Source organism: Vipera berus (genome assembly GCF_964194415.1).
Source record: "Vipera berus genome assembly, chromosome: Z".
In the NCBI taxonomy this organism is placed as follows: Eukaryota; Metazoa; Chordata; class Lepidosauria; order Squamata; family Viperidae; genus Vipera; species Vipera berus.
Window position 1 is genome coordinate 59,782,053 of NC_138205.1, and position 18,213 is coordinate 59,800,265.

General features: G+C 44.4%; 1 protein-coding gene across 3 annotated transcripts in view; it reads left to right on the forward strand.

The window, feature by feature from the left end:
• MSANTD3 (Myb/SANT DNA binding domain containing 3) overlaps positions 1-18,213 on the forward strand; it is a 110,741-nt gene that overhangs the window by 58,319 nt on the left and 34,209 nt on the right. For 2 of the 3 annotated variants that reach the window (XM_081345348.1, XM_081345347.1), the window contains 2 exons: positions 12,771-12,915; positions 13,048-13,206. The exons of the other annotated variant lie outside the window; for it this stretch is intronic. The gene's annotated coding sequence lies outside the window, so the exon portion shown is untranslated. The remainder of the gene's footprint in view (positions 1-12,770; positions 12,916-13,047; positions 13,207-18,213) is intronic. 3 annotated transcript variants of the gene reach the window in all.

The following is an 18,213-nucleotide window of genomic DNA, read 5'->3' on the forward strand; positions in this document are numbered from 1 at the left end:
AAATATGTTGTCTCTGAGAATGCTTGTTTTCTTGAAGATGTTTTATTACCCAAACTAGGTAACGTCATCCGTGCTAGTAAGGAGCACGAGGATGGTCGGCAGAGCTTCGCTTCCGGATCTGCTGCCTGGCACTATCGGCCCCCGTACAGAGGCCAGTTAGCACATGAGGGCCGACGGTGTCCGTCAGCAGCCACAGCATGCTGGCTGTCCTGCATAATGGCGGACTGGTCACAGAGCCCCATTGGAGTGGGCGGTAAACCATGCAGGGAAGCAGGAGGAGGTGGAGGGGCAGCCAGGGGGTCTGGAGCTGCCTCAGCTGCTTGCTAGCAGCCTGACGAGGCAGCAGATTCACGCAACAGCTGCCCCTCCTGCTTCCCAGAGCTGTCAAGTGGATGGGCCCAGGTCGGACAAGGGCTTTGTTCTGGCTGTCCCAGAGCCGTTTCTGCCTTCGCCTACCCTCTGAACAGCCCAGCCCAACCAAGATGGAGGGAAGACGAGGCAGAGAACCAGTTGTTAAATGATTTTAAACCCACCACTGGTTGCTTCCAAAGGCCACTCACTCATTCTCCTGCCAAAACTGGTCATTTTATAGGTTTCCTCATCCCGCCTAGCTCTCGCAGCTGTTCCTGGACTCCACATGCATGGAGAGGGGGAGGGGGGTGCCTGGCAATAGCATGCATACCCACTGTGTGCCGCCTGTGGCATGCATGCCATAGGTTCGCCACCACGGTTGTAGGAGGAAATCCAAAATATCTCTTGTTCTTCTTACAAAATGGACTAAGAGATCCCTTGGTAGTTTTCTCATAGTAGCAAATCTGGAATTTACTATATAAATGTTGTCTGTTTCTGTTTTGTCTGAGGGTCTTTTCTTCCCAATTCATTAATCTGGCCAAGGCTTTAATCATACTTGATCTAATATCTTCTCCTGAAAATTCAGGAACTGCTCAAAATTTTAATTGGAGTAGCTTAAATTATAATTCCAAAACATATCTCATTCAAATCAGCTTCATACTGGAGATTTTCTTCTCCAATTTATGCTCCATCAGATCTACTTTATCCGTCACCTGTTCAATATCTCCAGTCAAATGTTGAATCTTCTTGTAAAATTCCTTTGAAAGTGTATCAAGTTTTGATTCAAGTTTTGTTCCCATTGCCTGAATTAGTTCATATCTTTTAGCTGTATATTCATCCAAAAAGGATCTTAGAGATTCTGCCAGGGTGGATTTGATTTAAATTAAGTTGATTTAAATCATGATTTAAATCACTAGTAAAAAGACTTGATTTAAATCAACTCGATTTAAATCATAATTTTTAAAGAGCAGCTGTCATCTCTGTCCTGCAGCAGCTCCTCTTCTGACCCGCTGTTGACTCACCAACAGTCCCATTCACTTTAATGGGATGGTTGGTGATGCAGCAGTGACACAAGATGAGGGATGTGGCAGACAGCAGGTGCCATGATGGATCTGAAATGAGAGGTGCTCTTTAAATGCAAGGACTCATTCTTGCTGGTAGTTTGAATCTTTAATATTATTATTTGCAAACAAAGTGAAAGTTTCCTATTTAGAATAATAAGCTGTCAGGTTAGTAAAAAGTGATATCAGAACCAATTTTAGGTTAATAGGTTAATCACACATAGTTGGAGAAGTACTCAAATTATTTTATTTAATTAAAACACTTAGAGCCTGATACAGATGCATTTCTCTTCAAACAATCATACAGTTTGTAGTGTACATAGATTTGCAAAATAATGGGATAAAGGAATATTCCTGAACTTTGTTATTATTTATCTCATGGTTACTGTGAAATTGTGTGAATGCATCAATGCAGTGCATGTTATCTCAGCTTGCAGAGCTTGGATTCATTGAATAAGTTTACCAAAAATGTAAATATTACAAAATGTACAACTTCATGCTACATAACTAAGCTCCATTACATACTGAATAAACTAAATTATTAATGTATCTTAAATAGAAAACTATATTTTGATAGATTTTTTACTCCAAAAGCATTTTATTAAAATAAGTTTGATAAAAATAAAAAACATCCAATTTAAATTTTAAAAATCCATATTTTTTATTTTTTTAAATCATCAATTATTATCCACCCTGGATTTTGCGTCTCCTGATTTTTTTTCAGTTTTCTCAGTCTTCTTGCAGCTGGCCATTTTTATAAAATATAAGTAAAGTTTTGAACTTACACATTTTTAACATTAAATCCAATGGGTTTTGTATATAAAATAACGTAACTGAAAGGTTTATAAGAATTGATAATACTACAATCTTTTGGCTCCCTTGTGTGGTCAAACAATGTCACTGCAATGTAAGCTATGAAAGAAACTTGAAATCTGTGTCTCTTTGTTTAACAGCCCACATGGCTGGTCCAATCAGAGGCAAGTAAAATTGGAACTATTTCTCCCCCTCCTCACAACAGAATCAAAACATTTAGTCAGTCTTTGTTTTAAAAACAAGAAGTTCAGCAGAGTCAATTAAAGATAATAAAATCCTCTAGAACATGGGTGTCAAACTGCTGGCCCACGGGCCGGATGTGTCAAGCCGAAACCACGCCCACCTCATTGCCAGCAATGGGGGGGGGAAGTCATGATATGTCGTGCCACATCACGTGATGTTGCAAGCTCTAGAAGATTTAAGTCCAGAGGTTTCTTAAATAATTGCCACAGTAATTTCCAGCTTCTTTATTTTGGCTTGGATACACCAATTCCTCCTCACCATCTTAAAGTCACAAAGCTTCAGAGATGATGATATTTCAACAAAAAGGAAAAAGGGAAAGAAGCCACCCTTGGATGTAGCAGAGTTCTTGATCTCTGTTAGCAGATTTTCCACAGTTTTAGATTTATAATGTTTTCTAAGCCAGAAAACCTCCCTGGGAAAGGGGAGGCTTTGGAAATCAACCTTTTTGCTCCCTTGAGGAAAATCAGGAGGAAATTCAATACCTGATCAGACATGTCAAACAGGTGAAGGATAGAGTATCCTAGGGGACACAGATTGAAGAAGATATACACTTTGAAGCTGATTTGGATGAGAGATTAATTTTGAAAGTGCATTTTAATAATTAAGATTTTGAGCAATTCTTGAACAATCACAAGATATCAGACAAAGGATGGTTAAGGCTTTGGCTCAGTTAATAAGGAAGAAAAACGTTTTGATATCAAAATTGACAATGCATATAAAGTAAACTCCAGATTTGCCACTATGAGAAAACTATCAAGGGATGTCGTAGTTCACTTTGTAAGGACAACTAGAGATTATGTTTTGGATTACTATTTTAAACCCAAACTAAGAATGGAAAATATGGATATAATTGTTCTGAAGGAAATTCTGGTTAGAATTTTGAGAAGACTGATATCTTGAAAAGAAAAATTCTCTTCTGCTGGGATAAACTGGAAGGAGTGATATTTACATATCAAAAACAAAGATTTATACTGACCCAATAACTATCTTTGAGATATCAGAAGCTATTAAAAAAATGAAATCAGATAAAGCTGCAGGCCCAGATGACTTTACAAGCCAATTTTTTAATTGTTTTAAGGATTAACTTCTTCAGCCACTAAAGGATATAATGAATGAAATATTACACGGAGGAAAGATAACGCGAACGTGAAAGGAAGCAAATATTGTGTTGTTACCAAAGGAGAGCCAAGGTACCACAAAGGCAAAGAATTACAGACCAATTTCATTTTTTTATTGAAAAGTTTTACAATACATTTTTAAATAGACAAAAAAACCCTCACTCACTCCCCCCCTCCCCCCAACCCTCCCCTCCCCTCCCCCCTCCCCGACTTCCCAGAGCTGAATACAGGGTATAAACTTACAAACTTAAGCTAAAATATGCTAACAACAAAAATAAAACATTAAATTCTATCGCACTTTAACTCTCCGTAAACATAACTATATTAATAACAAATAACTAATAATACATCGTATAAAACCACTACTTATTCAAATGCTAAATGAAACTTTTTAGTCCCATATTTATTCTGAATATATTCGATCCATCTTCTCCATTTCACAATATATCTATGTTGCGATTGTTCTTTAAAGTATGCTGAAATCTTTGCCATTTCCGCCAAGTTAGAAACTTTCAAAGTCCACTCTTTTATAGTAGGCAGTTCCTCCTTCTTCCAATATTGCACTACTAAAAGTCTTGCTGCCGTAATTAAATTCAACATCAATTTAGTATCTATAACAGTGAAATCTGTAATAATACCCAACAAAAACAACTGCGGAGAAAACCTTATCTTTTTCTTAAATATCTTTTGCATATTCCACCAAATTTTAATCCAAAAAGCTTTAACTTTTTTACAAGTCCACCATATGTGATAATACGTTGCATCCTCACAACCACACCTCCAACATTTAGGCAATCTAGCATGACTTGGTGTACTTCTAAAAAGGCCTTTTTTGTCCAATTTCATTATTAAATAGACTAATGCTGCCATTTTGGCAGAAAGGCTAAAGAAGATCGTACAAGAATATATACATGAAGTCCAATCTGGCTTCCTGTCAAAAAGACAGCTAAGGACTGTCTTGAATATTATTGAGTACTTACAATATAATGAGAAAAGTAGCTCTAATATTTTTAGATGCAAAGAAGGCCTTTGACAATCTAAATTGGGTATTTATGTTTAAAGTTTTGGAAGAAATGGATTTTGGAGAGAATTTTATTCATGGAGTTAAAGCTATTTATATAATCACAGCAAGCAAAAATTGTCATTAATGGTGACTTAACTATCTCATGTGAAATTCAAATGGACATGAGATAAGGATGTCCCTTGTCTTTATCTTGGTGTTAGAAGTTTTGAATAGAGATATTAGGCAAGATGAGAAAATAATGGGTATAAACATCAAGAAAGAAGATTATAAATTAGAATAGAATAGAGCTGGAAGGGACCTTGGACATCTTCTAGTCCAGCCCCCTGCTCAAGCAGGAGAACTTATATCAGGGATGGCGAACTTGTGACATCCGTGCCACAGGTGGCACATGGACCCATCCCTGTGGGCACGCACGCCATCACCCCGGAAGGAGGCGGGGCCAGGCTCCTCCTCTCGCTTCTACACCTGCGCCTGCATTCTCTTTCTCTGCACTCTTGAGTCGGAGCAGGTGCAGGATCTGGGCAGATCAGTGTTTGATAGTGGAAGCAGCTGCCACCGTGAATCCAGGTAAGCCTGCAGAGCAATTTTGTGGGGGGCCCCCATGGCCAATCTGGGTGCCAGAGGCCTTTTACAAGCCTCTGGAGCTCGGATCGGGCCACTGGGGTGCTGCAAAGTCATCCTGTGGCCTTGGATTTGAGCTCGGCAAGGAAGGCAAGGTGCAGGGGGTGGGGGTGAAAAAATGGCACCGGTGGCACAGCGATCCATGTGGGGGAGAACAGCGGTGGTAGCACAGTGATTCATGCAGGGGGAGAATGGCGGTGGGGGAAAGGAGATCCGTGTGGCATGTGGGGGGGAACAGCGGTGGCACAGTGATCTGTGCAGCAGCTTGAGGCAACAGTCTTCTCCCCCCCCCCGGCCATGGTAGGGAGCTACTCACTGTGCTGTAGGCCATGCCTGGAACCCTGGACGGCCACCGGGTGGTGGCAAGGAGATGGCCCAGCTTCCCCTCGTCGCTGCTGGCCATCTGGGCTCTGTGGCCCAGTGCTCACCCTCCCCCCCCTAGGAGAAAGATCCTGGATGGAACGGAAGAGAGAGCTTGGAGGGAACGGGGAAATGTACGGATGGAGAAAGAGCCTGGAGGGAACGGAAGAGCTTCGAGCGAATGGGGGAATGTGCGAATGTACAGATGGAGATAAAGCCTGGAGGGAATGGAAGAGCTTAAAGTGAAGGGGGGGGGAATGTGCAAATGTATAGAGGAGAAAGAGCCTGGAAGGAACGGAAGAGCTTGTAGCGAATGGGAGAAATGTGCGAATGCATGGAGGAGGAAAAAGCCTGGAGGGAATGGAAGACCTTGGAATGAAAGGCAGGGGGGAAATGTGCGAATGTACAGATGGAGAAAGAGCCTGGAGGGAACGGAAGACCTTGGAGCAAATGGGGGGAATGTGTGAATGTACAGAGGGGGAAGAGCTTGGAGGGAACAGCAGAAAGAGCCTGGAGCGAATGGGGGAAATGTGTGAATGTAAGGAGGAGAAAAAGCCTGGAGGGAACGGAAGAGTTTGGAGCGAACGGGGGGGGGGGGAATGTGCGAATGCATGGAGGAGAAAAAGCCTGAAGGGAACAGAAGAGCTTGGAGCAAAAGGGGAGGGGAAATGTGCAAATTTATGGATGGAGAAAGAGCCTGGAGGGAACGGAAGAGCTTGGAGCAAATGGGGGGAATGTGTGAATGTACAGAGGGGGAAGAGCTTGGAGGGAACAACAGAAAGAACCTGGAGCGAATGGGGGAAATGTGTGAATGCATGGAGGAGAAAAAGCCTGAAGGGAACAGAAGAGCTTGGAGCAAAAGGGGAGGGGAAATGTGCAAATTTATGGATGGAGAAAGAGCCTGGAGGGAACAGAAGAGCTTGGAGCAAACTGGGGAATGTGCGAATGCATGGAGGGGAAAGAGCCTGGAGCAAACGGGGTAATGTACGAATGCACGGAGGAGAAAGAGCCTGGAGGGAACAGAAGAACTTGGAGCAAACAGGGTAATGTGCGAATGCACGGAGGAGAAAGAGCCTGGAGGAAACGGAAGAGCTTGTAGCAAACAGGGTAATGTGCGAATGCACGGAGGAGAAAGAGCCTGGAGGAAACGGAAGAGCTTGGAGCAAATGGGGGAAATGTGTGAATGTACAGAGGCGGAAGAGCCTGGAGCAAACGGCAGAAAGAGCCTGGAGTGAACAGGGAAAATGTGTGAGTGAACAGAGGGGAAAGAGCTTGGAGGGAATGGCAGAAAGACCCTGAAGCGAACGGGGGAAATGTGTGAATGTACAGAGGGGGAAGAGCTTGAAGGGAATGGCAGAAAGAGCCTGGAGTGAACGGGGGAAATGTGTGAATGTACAGAGGGGGAAGAGCTTGGAGGGAACTGCTGAAAGAGTCTGGAGCAAAGTTCATTCACACTTCTCACCTCTCCCCCACCTTTGGTCCAAGCTCTTTCTGCTCTCTTCATTCACGCTTCCTGGGCACAGAGGGGGAGGGAAGGAAGGGACAAGGAAGGAAGGAAGGGAGGGACAATGAGAGGGAAGCAAGGAAGGGACAATGGAAGGGAGGAAGGAAGGAAGGAAGGAAGGAAGGAAGGAAGGAAGGAAGGAGATGGGAATGAGAAAGGGTGGCAGGCAAGGAAGGAGGTGAGGGGGAAGAAAGGAAGGAAGGAGATGGGAATGAGAAGGAGAGAGGCACATGACCCCTGGGAATGCTGCAATGGTCATAAGTGAAAAATGGTCATAAGCCACTTTATTCAGTGCCTTCGTAACTTCAAACAGTCTCTGTTGTAAGTCAAGGACTACTGTACTTTATCACTTTTTTCTTTTTTGGGGGGGAGTTGTCATCAAGTTTTTTACAACTTGCTAGGTGACTAACACCAAAAAACGATGTCCTTATCATCATGGGGGATTGGAATGCTAAAGTAGGAAGCCAAAAGATAACTGGAATAACAGGCAAGTTTGGCCTTGGAGTACAAAATGAAGCAGGGCACAGGCTGATAGAATTTTGTCAAGAGAATACGATGGTCATAGCAAACACTCTTTTCCAACAACCCAAGAGACGGCTCTACACATGGACATCACCAGACGGTCAACACAGAAATCAGATTGACTATATGCTCTGTAGCCAAAGATGGAGAAGCTCTATACAGTCAGTAAAAACAAGACCAGGAGCTGACTGTGGCTCAGACCATGAGCTTCTCCTTGCAAAGTTTAGGCTTAAACTGAAGAAAGTAGGGAAAAGCACTAGGCCACTCAGGTATGAATTAAATCATATCCCTGTTGAATATACAGTAGAGGTGACAAATAGATTTAAGGAATTAGATCTGATAGACAGAGTGCCTGAAGAACTATGGACAGAGGTTCGCGACATTGTACAAGAGGTAGCAACCAAAACCATCCCAAAGAAGAAGAAATGCAAGAAAGCAAAATGGCTGTCTGAGGAAGCTTTGCAAATAGCTGAGGAAAGGAGGGAAGCGAAAGGCAAGGGAGAAAAACATAGATACGCCCAATTGAATGCAGAATTCCAGAGAATAGCTAGAAGAGATAAGAATGCCTTCTTAAATGAACAGTGCAAAGAAATAGAAGAAAACAAAAGAATAGGGAGGACCAGAGATCTTTTCAAGAAAATTGGAGAGATGAAGGGAACATTTAATGCAAAAATGGGCATGATAAAGGACCAAAATGGCAGGGACCTAACAGAGGCAGAAGAGATTAAGAAGAGGTGGCAAAATTACACAGAAGAACTATACAAGAATGAGCTTAACGTCCCTGATAATCACAATGAGGTGGTCACTGACCTCGAGCCAGACATCCTAGAATGTGAAGTGAAGTGGGCCTTAGAAAAGCTGAGCAACAACAAAGCTAGTGGAGGTGACAGTATTCCAGCTGAGCTATTCAAAATCTTAAAAGACAGTGCAGTAAAAGTGCTACACTCAATTTGCCAGCAAATTTGGAAAACTCAACAGTGGCCACAGGATTGGAAAAGATCAGTTTACATTCCAATTCCAAAGAAAGGCAGTGCCAAAGAATGTTCAAACTATCGCACCATTGCACTCATTTCTCATGCTAGTAAAGTCATGCTTAAAATCCTACAAGCTAGACTTCAGCAGTATGTGGATCGAGAACTACCAGAAGTACAGGCAGGATTTCGAAGAGGCAGAGGAACTAGAGATCAAATTGCCAACATACGCTGGATCATGGAGAAAGCTAGGGAGTTCCAGAAAAACATCTACTTCTGCTTCATTGACTATGCTAAAGCCTTTGATTGTGTGGATCATAACAAACTGTGGTAAGTTCTTAAAGAGATGGGAGTACCAGACCATCTTATTTGTCTCTTGAGAAACCTATATGCGGGTCAAGAAGCAACAGTGAGAACTGGACACGGAACCACTGATTGGTTCAAAATTGGGAAAGGAGTCCAGCAAGGCTGTATACTGTCGCCCTGCCTATTTAACTTATATGCAGAGCACATCATGAGAAAGGCAGGGCTAGATGAATCAAAAGTTGGAATTAAGATTGCCGGAAGAAATATCAACAACCTAAGATACGCAGATGATACCACTCTAATGGCAGAAAGTGAAGAAGAACTAAAGAGCCTCTTGTTGCGGGTAAAGAAGGAGAGTGCAAAACTTGGGTTGAAACTTAACATTAAGAAAACCAAGATCATGGCATCTGGCCCTCTCAATTCCTGGCAAATAGATGGGGAAGAAATGGAGGTAGTGACAGATTTTATTTTCCTGGGCTCCAAGATCACTGCAGATGGGGACTGTAGCCAAGAAATTAAAAGACGCTTGCTCCTGGGGAGGAAAGCCATGGCAAATCTAGACAGCACACTAAAAAGCAGAGACATCACCCTGTCAACAAAAGTGCGTATAGTCAAGGCTATGGTCTTCCCAGTTGCAATGTATGGCAGTGAAAGTTGGACCATAAGAAAGGCTGAGCGCCAGAAAATTGAGGCCTTTGAACTATGGTGCTGGAGAAGACTCCTGCGAGTCCCTTGGACTGCAAGGCGATCAAACCGGTCAGTCCTAGAGGAGATCAATCCTGACTGCTCTTTAGAAGGCCAGATCCTGAAGCTAAAACTCAAATACTTTGGCCACCTAATGAGAAGGAAGGACTCACTGGAGAAGAGCCTAATGCTGGGAAAGATTGAGGGCAATAGAAGAAGGGGACGACAGAGAATGAGGTGGCTGGATGGAGTCACTGAAGCAGTAGGCGTGAGCTTAAATGGACTCCAGAAGGTGGTAGAGGACAGGAAGGCCTGGAGGAATGTTGTCCATAGGGTCGCGATGGGTCGGACACGACTTCGCAGCTAACAACAACAACAACAAGGTGACTGGAAAAGCCCTGAGTTACTCAGATTGCAGCTGCTTTCTTGCAGGTATGTGGAATGACGTAAGACCCACAGGTTTTGCAAAGTTAAGTGAGGAATTTAGTTACAACTTATTAGGAAAGATAAAATAGACAACCAAGAATGCTTTATTGACCATTCTTTGTCCAGATTTTATATCTGTTGCATCTGCTAGTACAGGCATTCTGCTGCAGATTTCTGTTATTTTCAGCATCTGGTAAAATGAATGAGTACTTTTCCAACAACCTGTAAAATCCAAGACACTGTGCTTTCATTGTTTAATTCCCCCCTCATACAGTAGTGGCCAAAATTGTGGAAACCTTTTGGGAAAAGTGTACAGTAGAAATGCCACCTTTGGTTAAGTTTCCACCAATTTTTCCTCTATTTTTTTATAACTGTAGACTTGTTCACTTAATAATACTATTTTACATCGCTTTCTGGGCAATCAGTCAACTCTTTGCACCTTTACTTTAATTTTATTACATTTTACAAACTCAATGAAAGAACACAAAAAAACACAACCAACTTGATAATGATCACATAACACACTGACAAATGTCCTCCTCTCAGCTTCCATACATGACAACAATAATTGAATCCTACTGTGATCTGACTGGCTTATTGCCAAAACAAGATGATGAGCCTCCTGCCCACTGTCCCACCCGCCAGAGACCCCCTGGATCTCCCCCAACCCTGCCTGGCCCCCACAGGCATCCCACCTCAGGAGCAACATTGAGGTGGCCACGCCCACCCATGCTGCCATGACTACCATAGCCACTCCCACTCAGTGGGCCATGCCCACCTGACAGCCGGCAATGCATAAGTGGGTTTTGGGTTGCAGTTTGGGCACTCGGTCTCTAAAAGGTTTGCCACCACTGACTTATATCATTTCAGACAAGTAACTGTCTAGTCTCTTCTTAAAAACCTCCAGTGATGGAGCGCCCACAATTTCTGAAGGCAAGCTGTTCCACTTGTTAATTGTCTTCACTGTTAGGATGTTTCTCCTTAATTCCAGGTTGCTTCTCTCTTTGGTCAGTTTCCAACCATTGTTTCTTGTCCTGCCCTCTGGTGCTTTGGAGAACAGTCTTCTTTGTGGCACCCCTCAAATACTGGAATACTGCCATCATGTTACCCCTGTTTCTTCTTTTCTTTAGACTAGCCAAACCCAAGTCCTGCAGCCATTTTTCATATTTTTTAGTCTCCAGGCCTTTGATCATTTTAATGCTCTTCTCTGAACTTTCTCCAATGTCTCAACATCTTTTTTGTAGTATGGTGACTAAAATTGGCTGCAGTATTCCAGGTATGGTCTTACTAGGGTTTTATAAAGTCGTACTAATACTTCCCGTGATCTTGATTCTATGCCTCTGTTTATACAACCCAGAATTATATTAGCTATTTTGGCTGCTGCTGCACACTCATAGTCCACTAGGACTCAATGAACATAGGATTCATATTCTAATACCGAAAATTCTTAAAGATAAAGATGAAACCAGAAACTTTTCTTCTGGGTGCAATGGAAAAAGACTTAGAAATTTTTTTTTGGAACTTTGATCTTATATATCCGTGGTGGTGAACCTATGGCACATATGCCCCAGGTGGCACGCAGAGCCCTCTCTGTGGGCACATGCACCGTCACCCCAGTTCTAAGCCTTCACTACTGTGTGCAAAAAAAAAGGTTCAATCAATCAATTTCAACTTCTCCCAGGGAAAAAAAGTTCTCGCCAAGTTGGAATTGTTTGAACTTTATTTTCAGTCCCACACAGCGGCAAAGGAAGTGGTGCATCAAAGCTGGAAAAAAGGTACTGTGGGGAGAGCAGCGGGAGCAGCGGGAGCAGGGCACTCAATGTCAGGGGTGGGGCGAGGCCTGATGCTTCCCTCCCCCTGCCAGACACCTGCCAAAGCTGCGCAGGGTAAAGTTGCTGCCCCCACCCCTGCCACGATGCCCTTGCCTCCCCCCAAGGTTTTTTTTTTTTTGCTAAACTGCCTTTTAGCTGCATTCCATTTCTCCATTCACTTCTCAGCCTTTGCCACATGTTTTTGGGACAAAAAAAAAGTTCCATGAGACTTTCTAACTTCTCGGGAGTTCTTGCGAGAACTTAGATTCTAAGTTCTCGCAAGAACTCCCGAGAAGTTAGAAAGTCTCATGGAACTTTTTTTTTTTACCGATAGTCGCACAAACATGTGGCGAAGGCTGAGAAGCAAATGGAGAAATGGAATGCAGCTGAAAGGCAGGTTAGTAAAAAAAAACACTTGGGGATGGTGAGGGCATCTGGGATGGAAACCTTACCTGGCATGGTAACGGGAGGGTTAATGGGTGCAGGGGGGTCCAGGAGGCGCTGCACAAAGCAGGTGGAGGGGAGGCCTGGCAAATTGCGGGTGCCGGCAGTGGCAGTGCGGAGGCCAATCACACGTGCGAGTGGGACAGCCACGCAGGACAGAGGCACTGCCCAGAGCCAGAGGGGAAGGCTGGGCAGATTGCAGGCACTGGTGGGGGTGGCGGCATGGAGGCCGATCACGTGCATGAGTGGGACAGCTGCACAGGGCAGAGGCAAAGACAAGCCTGGCTAGCTGCAAAGGAAATGGGCAAAAAAGGTGAGCAGTGCAACTGGGGAAAAAAATCCCCCAAAAGAGCAGGAAAAGTGACGAACCAAGCCAGGAAAGGAAAACCGGGATCTCCCCGAGCAGCCTCAGAGGGAGCGCCCAGCCCGCCTGGCCTGCATTTAGGAAGCAAGGGGAAAAAGGGCAGAAATTCCTCTACATGTCTGAAGATCAGGAGGATTTTCTTTGCAGGCAACCCACAAAGCCTGAGGCTGGGCTGAAGGAAGAGGAGGTGGTGGCAGCAGCGCTTTCTCCTTTAGGATCATGCGATCACATCTGGAGGGAGTGCATGAGGATCTCCCAGAGCTCGACCAGGGTCTCTCCAGCCGCGGAAAAGGTAACCAGAGCTGAGCAGAACCTCCTTTGTCCTTTCGTCTGCAGCTCGGAGCCTTTGATAGGGCTGATTTCTGCATGCCACCCACCAGTGCACCTCTTCCCGTGTTGAGTGAATGCCATTTTCCTTCCCCAGGAGCCTGGCCCTGATGTCCATTTGCTCCCCTCACCAAGTGGCTGGCCAGGGAATGGGCTGGCCAAGCCACCCTTTGCTCGGAAAGGAGCCAGAGACAAGCCCGAGAGAAGGAAGCCACAGGATGGATTTCGCTCTTCCCACCATCCTTTAATTCCACCGGTAGGTCTTCGCCCTTCACTTGTCTCCACCAACAACTCCTCCCAGAGATGGCTGGAAGTTCCAATCCCTCCATGGAGGTTTCCCGCCCCTCCGCTGCCCACCTTCTATGAGGGTGCTGATTAAAGTTTGGAGGAGTTTTTCCCCCCGCTTTATTGTTTTTTTTGGCAGGGGTGATTATCCAGGAAAGGTGCCTCTCCCCGGGATCACAGAAGGGACCCCCTTCTTCAAAGGGAGCCCCTGAGCTTGGCTGCCTGGACAGCTCCCTGTCCGATCCAAGTGAGCCCCTCCCAGCTCCGATCCTCGCTTCTTCCGAATCAAGAGATGCTTTCAGGGCATCCCTGTGCCAGAAGAGGCAGAATAAATAAAAATAATTGTTTAGTTGCTGAACAACTAACAAATGAATGTAGGAAATACACCATTGTAGTAATTGGGGACTTTAACTACCCTTACATCAAGTAGGAGACAAACTGCAACAAATGGAAGATCAAATGGATTCGTGATTAACTGACAACTTCATCACCCAAAAGGTAGAGGTGGTAACTAGAGGGATTGAAGTTGTAGGAACTTTAGGGGAGAGAGACCATGTCATTATTAGAATTCAATATAAAACACAAACAACTGAACATAATCAAACCAGTGTTTTAGACTTTAAAAGAGCTGATTTTAGCAACCTCAGGCTTTTAGGAAGGATCCGATGGATGAAAATCTTAAAGGCAAATCAACTCAAGAAGCTTGGAGAACTGAACAATACAATTATAAAATACCACTAAAAACAAAACAAAAACCCCCCAGCATGATTGCATAAAGAACTCTCAGACCAACTGAGAAAAAATGGATAAGTACAAAAAATGGAAAGAGGGACACAAAATGATAGCAGAATCCCCAAGAAATAGCTCAAACCTGCGAAGATGAAGTTAGGAAAGCTAAGCTTTGAACATAGTAAGATTTGCAACAAATGTCAAAAACAATTTTAAAAAATTTCAACACATAAAGAACAAGAAAAAAGTCAAAGAAACAATTGGTCCACTAATGGGAGAAGATGGCAAAAAAGTAATGGGCAGTAGAGAGAAACCAGATCTGCTTAGTTCATACTTCGCATATGCCTTCATGCAAAAAGAAAACACTACTGAACTTATCAAAAACAGAACCATAAATGAGGGGTCCTTGGTGCTCTCTGAACTTTTTTGTTTTCTTGCAGATGTTGCAAACTATGTAACATCATCAGTGCCAATAAGGAGTGCTGTTTGCTATGTTTATATTCTAGTAGCTTGCCTGTCAATGTTGATGGAGATGTTCTTGGAGATTCTTTGATTGGGCTGTTTGCTGTTGGATTCTTTGGCAGTTTCTTGATTTTTTATTTATTTATTTATTTTATTTTATTTTATTTTATTTTATTTTATTTTATTTTTTTATTACATTTATATCCCGCCCTTCTCCGAAGACTCAGGGCGGCTTACAAGCTTAGCAGTAGCCTTCATTCTATGTATATGCCTGCTTGTTAGGGCTTTCACACACACCCCAAGCGGCATTATTACAAAGTCAGCTTAATTGCCCCCAACAATCTGGGTCCTCATTTTACCTACCTCGGAAGGATGGAAGGCTGAGTCAACCTTGAGCCTGGTGGGATGCGAACCTGCACTAATTGCAGGCAGCTGGTGTTACTTAAGGAGGCATCAGCCCACTGCTCCACCAGTATTGTTTATTGGTCTGATGTTAACCTTGGAGTTAATCTATGCTGATCTGGGTGCTGATTACTGGTGGAGAGGTGATGTAAGGTTCTGCCTCCACTAATTCTCCCAACAAAGCAGAACTTTTGAAACTGGCATGGTTTCAAAGGAACTTTTATTGGAAGTTAGTGAAAGCAGAGAGACAAGACAAGATCTGAAATTTTCCCACGTGTACACATTACATTTTCATGACCCTGCCCAACTGTCCAGTCCATGCCCAGCCAATACAAAGGTGCAAAAGTGTTATGGGAACTGAAAGAGCAATAAGGCACTGTTCCCAGGCATAGCATCCTTTTCCCACCTGAGTAGAGATAAGGCAGATGGCCCCAGGTACATTCCTCCCTCCTTTCATTCCCAAAGAGATACATCAAAGTGTAGAAGAACAAACGAAAGAAACACATCACAGAAAACTCAGTGATTCCCAATGGCAGCATCCTGATAAGGATTTGAGGGGCCTGACAAGTGCTTGGGTCTTTTGTTCATTTTTGGGCTGGGTGATAATCTCTTTTGCATAGTCTATTGATGTTGTTAATGTATATGTGTCTATTGATGGCTGATTTATCAAAGTGTCAGGCTTCTAGAAATTTCCTGGCATATTTGGACATGCCTTGGTCCAGGATGGTCACATTTTCCCAGTTGAAACTATGGTTAAATCTGTCTGTATGTTGTGAAATTAAAGAATTAAAGAATTTTCATCGTGTCTTCTGACTGCCGGTTGGTATTTATGGATGCATTCTGTCAGGCCTATTGGTCCTAGATAATGGTTGTTGCAATCCTTACATTGTCTGTTGTAGATGATTCCTGGGTTTTTTTTTTGTCTGGGGTTGTTGGGTCTTTGGTCTGCGTTTTGAAGAGCTTTAGATGGCTTGTGTGCTATGTTCAACTAGATCTCCCAAGAAAGCAGAACTCTTGAAACAGGCATTGTCTCAAAAGGAACATTTGATTGAGAGTTAGTGATGGCAAGAGAACAAAGCTAGATCTGAGATTTGGTGCATAAAGGAATACATCAAAAAGGCAATTCACAACTACTCCCCCCAGTGTCCAACCATCTGGTTGAAATCCAGCCAACCCACAGGTAGCATGGTGTTAAAAGAAGCCAGAGATTTATCAGGCTTCTCAAGGTCTCTCCTAGTTTCTTTTCTCAATGGTCCCAGGCTCCATTGTCTGGAGATAAGACAGATGTTTTCAGTTCACATTCCTCTCGCCCAGAGGGAAAGCTTCTTGCACAGAGTAGAATGAAGCAGATACTGTTCCCCTGGCAGGCACCCTCCCCCAATAGTATGGCAAGCCCTGAAAATACATAAGCAGAAGCAAGAGAGGGAAAAAGCGAAGGATGAAAGGCAAATACAATTGAGGGGCTCTGACATTCGCGCCCCCCTATAAAAAGACAAATCCACCTGAAAAGCAAAACAGGAAGGGGGAAAAAGAATGCAAAAAGAAACATTAATTACCGTATTTTCTGGCGTATAAGACGACTGGGCGTATAAGACAACCCCCCAACTTTTGAGATGATTTTCAAGATTTTTCGTCTTATACGCCGGAAAATCAGCGAGCCCGGGAAGACATGCCCTCCCCTCTCACTGTGGAGGAAGCAGGGCAGGCTGGCGTCTGGCGGGAGCCGGCAGGGCAGCCCTGCACACGTGCGCGCTCCCCAGCTGTTAAGGAGCACTCCTTAACAGTGAGCACAGGGTAGTGAGCACAGCACAAGACATTGTGGGCTGTTCCCTGACACCACTGGATGACATCGCCAGGGCTCGTTGCCTTGGAAGAGTGAGGAAGATTCTCAGGGATGACTCACACCCTGGACGGTATCTCTTTACTCTCCTACCATCCGGTAGGAGATATAGGAATATAGCCAGCCGTACCAACAGGCTGAAAAATAGCTTTTATCCGTGGGCTGTTAGGCTTTTAAATGGGACATAATCTTATGCAGAATTGACTTGGGAGGCCGGTGTGTGGTGTAGTTGGTTCACATAGTGTGGTGGGATGGAGGGTTTGTTGTCACTGTGTGTTGGGGGGAGAGAGCACAGGGGGAGGCTCAGCTAATCTCAATGTACACATGTTGTACTTTGACAATAAAGGTTTATTACTTAGCAGCCGGGGAGTGCGCGCGTGTGCAGGACTGCCCTGCCGGCTCCCGCCCGACGTTCTTCCCTCTTGAGGCAGCATCGCTCCCCGGCTCCTAAGGAGTCCTCGGGGATGCTGCCGGCTCCCGCCCGACGCTCTTCCCTCTTGAGGTTTTTGAAGAAAGGCGTCACTGCCTGCAGTTTCGAGCCTGAGCTCCACCGTCCAAATGAATCTCATGCAACGTCCCAACAGGCCCTCTGCTTTCATTTCCGCTTCAGATAAACAAATTAAAGGGAGATTGTTTGTACGACTCTCGGTTTCAGGACAGCGACGGAAGTAGAGGCAGTGATCAATTTCCTGTGTCCGATGGACAAATCAGGACCCAGTGACGCCCAAACAGGTGGCGCCTTCCTTCTCTTCCGTTGTGAGCTGCTCCAGGGATTCCACAGGTGGCTGCACGTTCTGGTTAGGGAGGGCGGCTCCTCCTCGGCTTTGGAGACGAGTTGGATTGGGTGGGGGGGGAAAGGGGAAGGGACGCTTTCATCTTATTTTCTATCTCTCGCTCACCTCCTAGCCATGATTCATGATATTTACAGCTGCCCGGGACATTATGTACTTGTAGGGTAAGCCTGGGGGAAGGGAATTATTGGGAGGAGCTGTGGGAAGGCGTTAGGGAGACAGTGGAGGAAGAAAGTAGCGATGATCTCTTCCCACCCTCCCCTCCCTGGTGCTAAAAGGGAATTTGGGTGTACCTGGAAAATAACATTGTCGGCGGAATCTAGGCAGATCTTTGGAAGGAGTCTAGCTGTTGCTGGAGTCTTGTCTTCTAACCCGCTCCGTAGTGATCTTGCTGGAACGGAAAGTTTGCTTCTCCAGGAAAGCTAATCAGTATTAGAAAGTTAGCACAGGAAGCGGTAGCTTCTGTTCCTTTCACAGCCAAGAGCCGGAAAACGTTTCTTCCAAGATTTGGAATCGCAGTAGAAAAATAACTAAATTTGGAACTTTTCAGCATATGGTAAACGCCAAGAGAAATACAAACAGGTTGAATGGATTTTCGGTCTGGCCAGCAAGATCCAATGTTATGTATGCTAACTAAATCATAATCAAAGCATTAATATATATCCAATATGTGTGCACAAGACAGATAGAGATCTTAGCAGGGCCGTTATTTTACTCTTGGGTCCTGCCGGCTCCCGCCCGACACTCTTCCCTC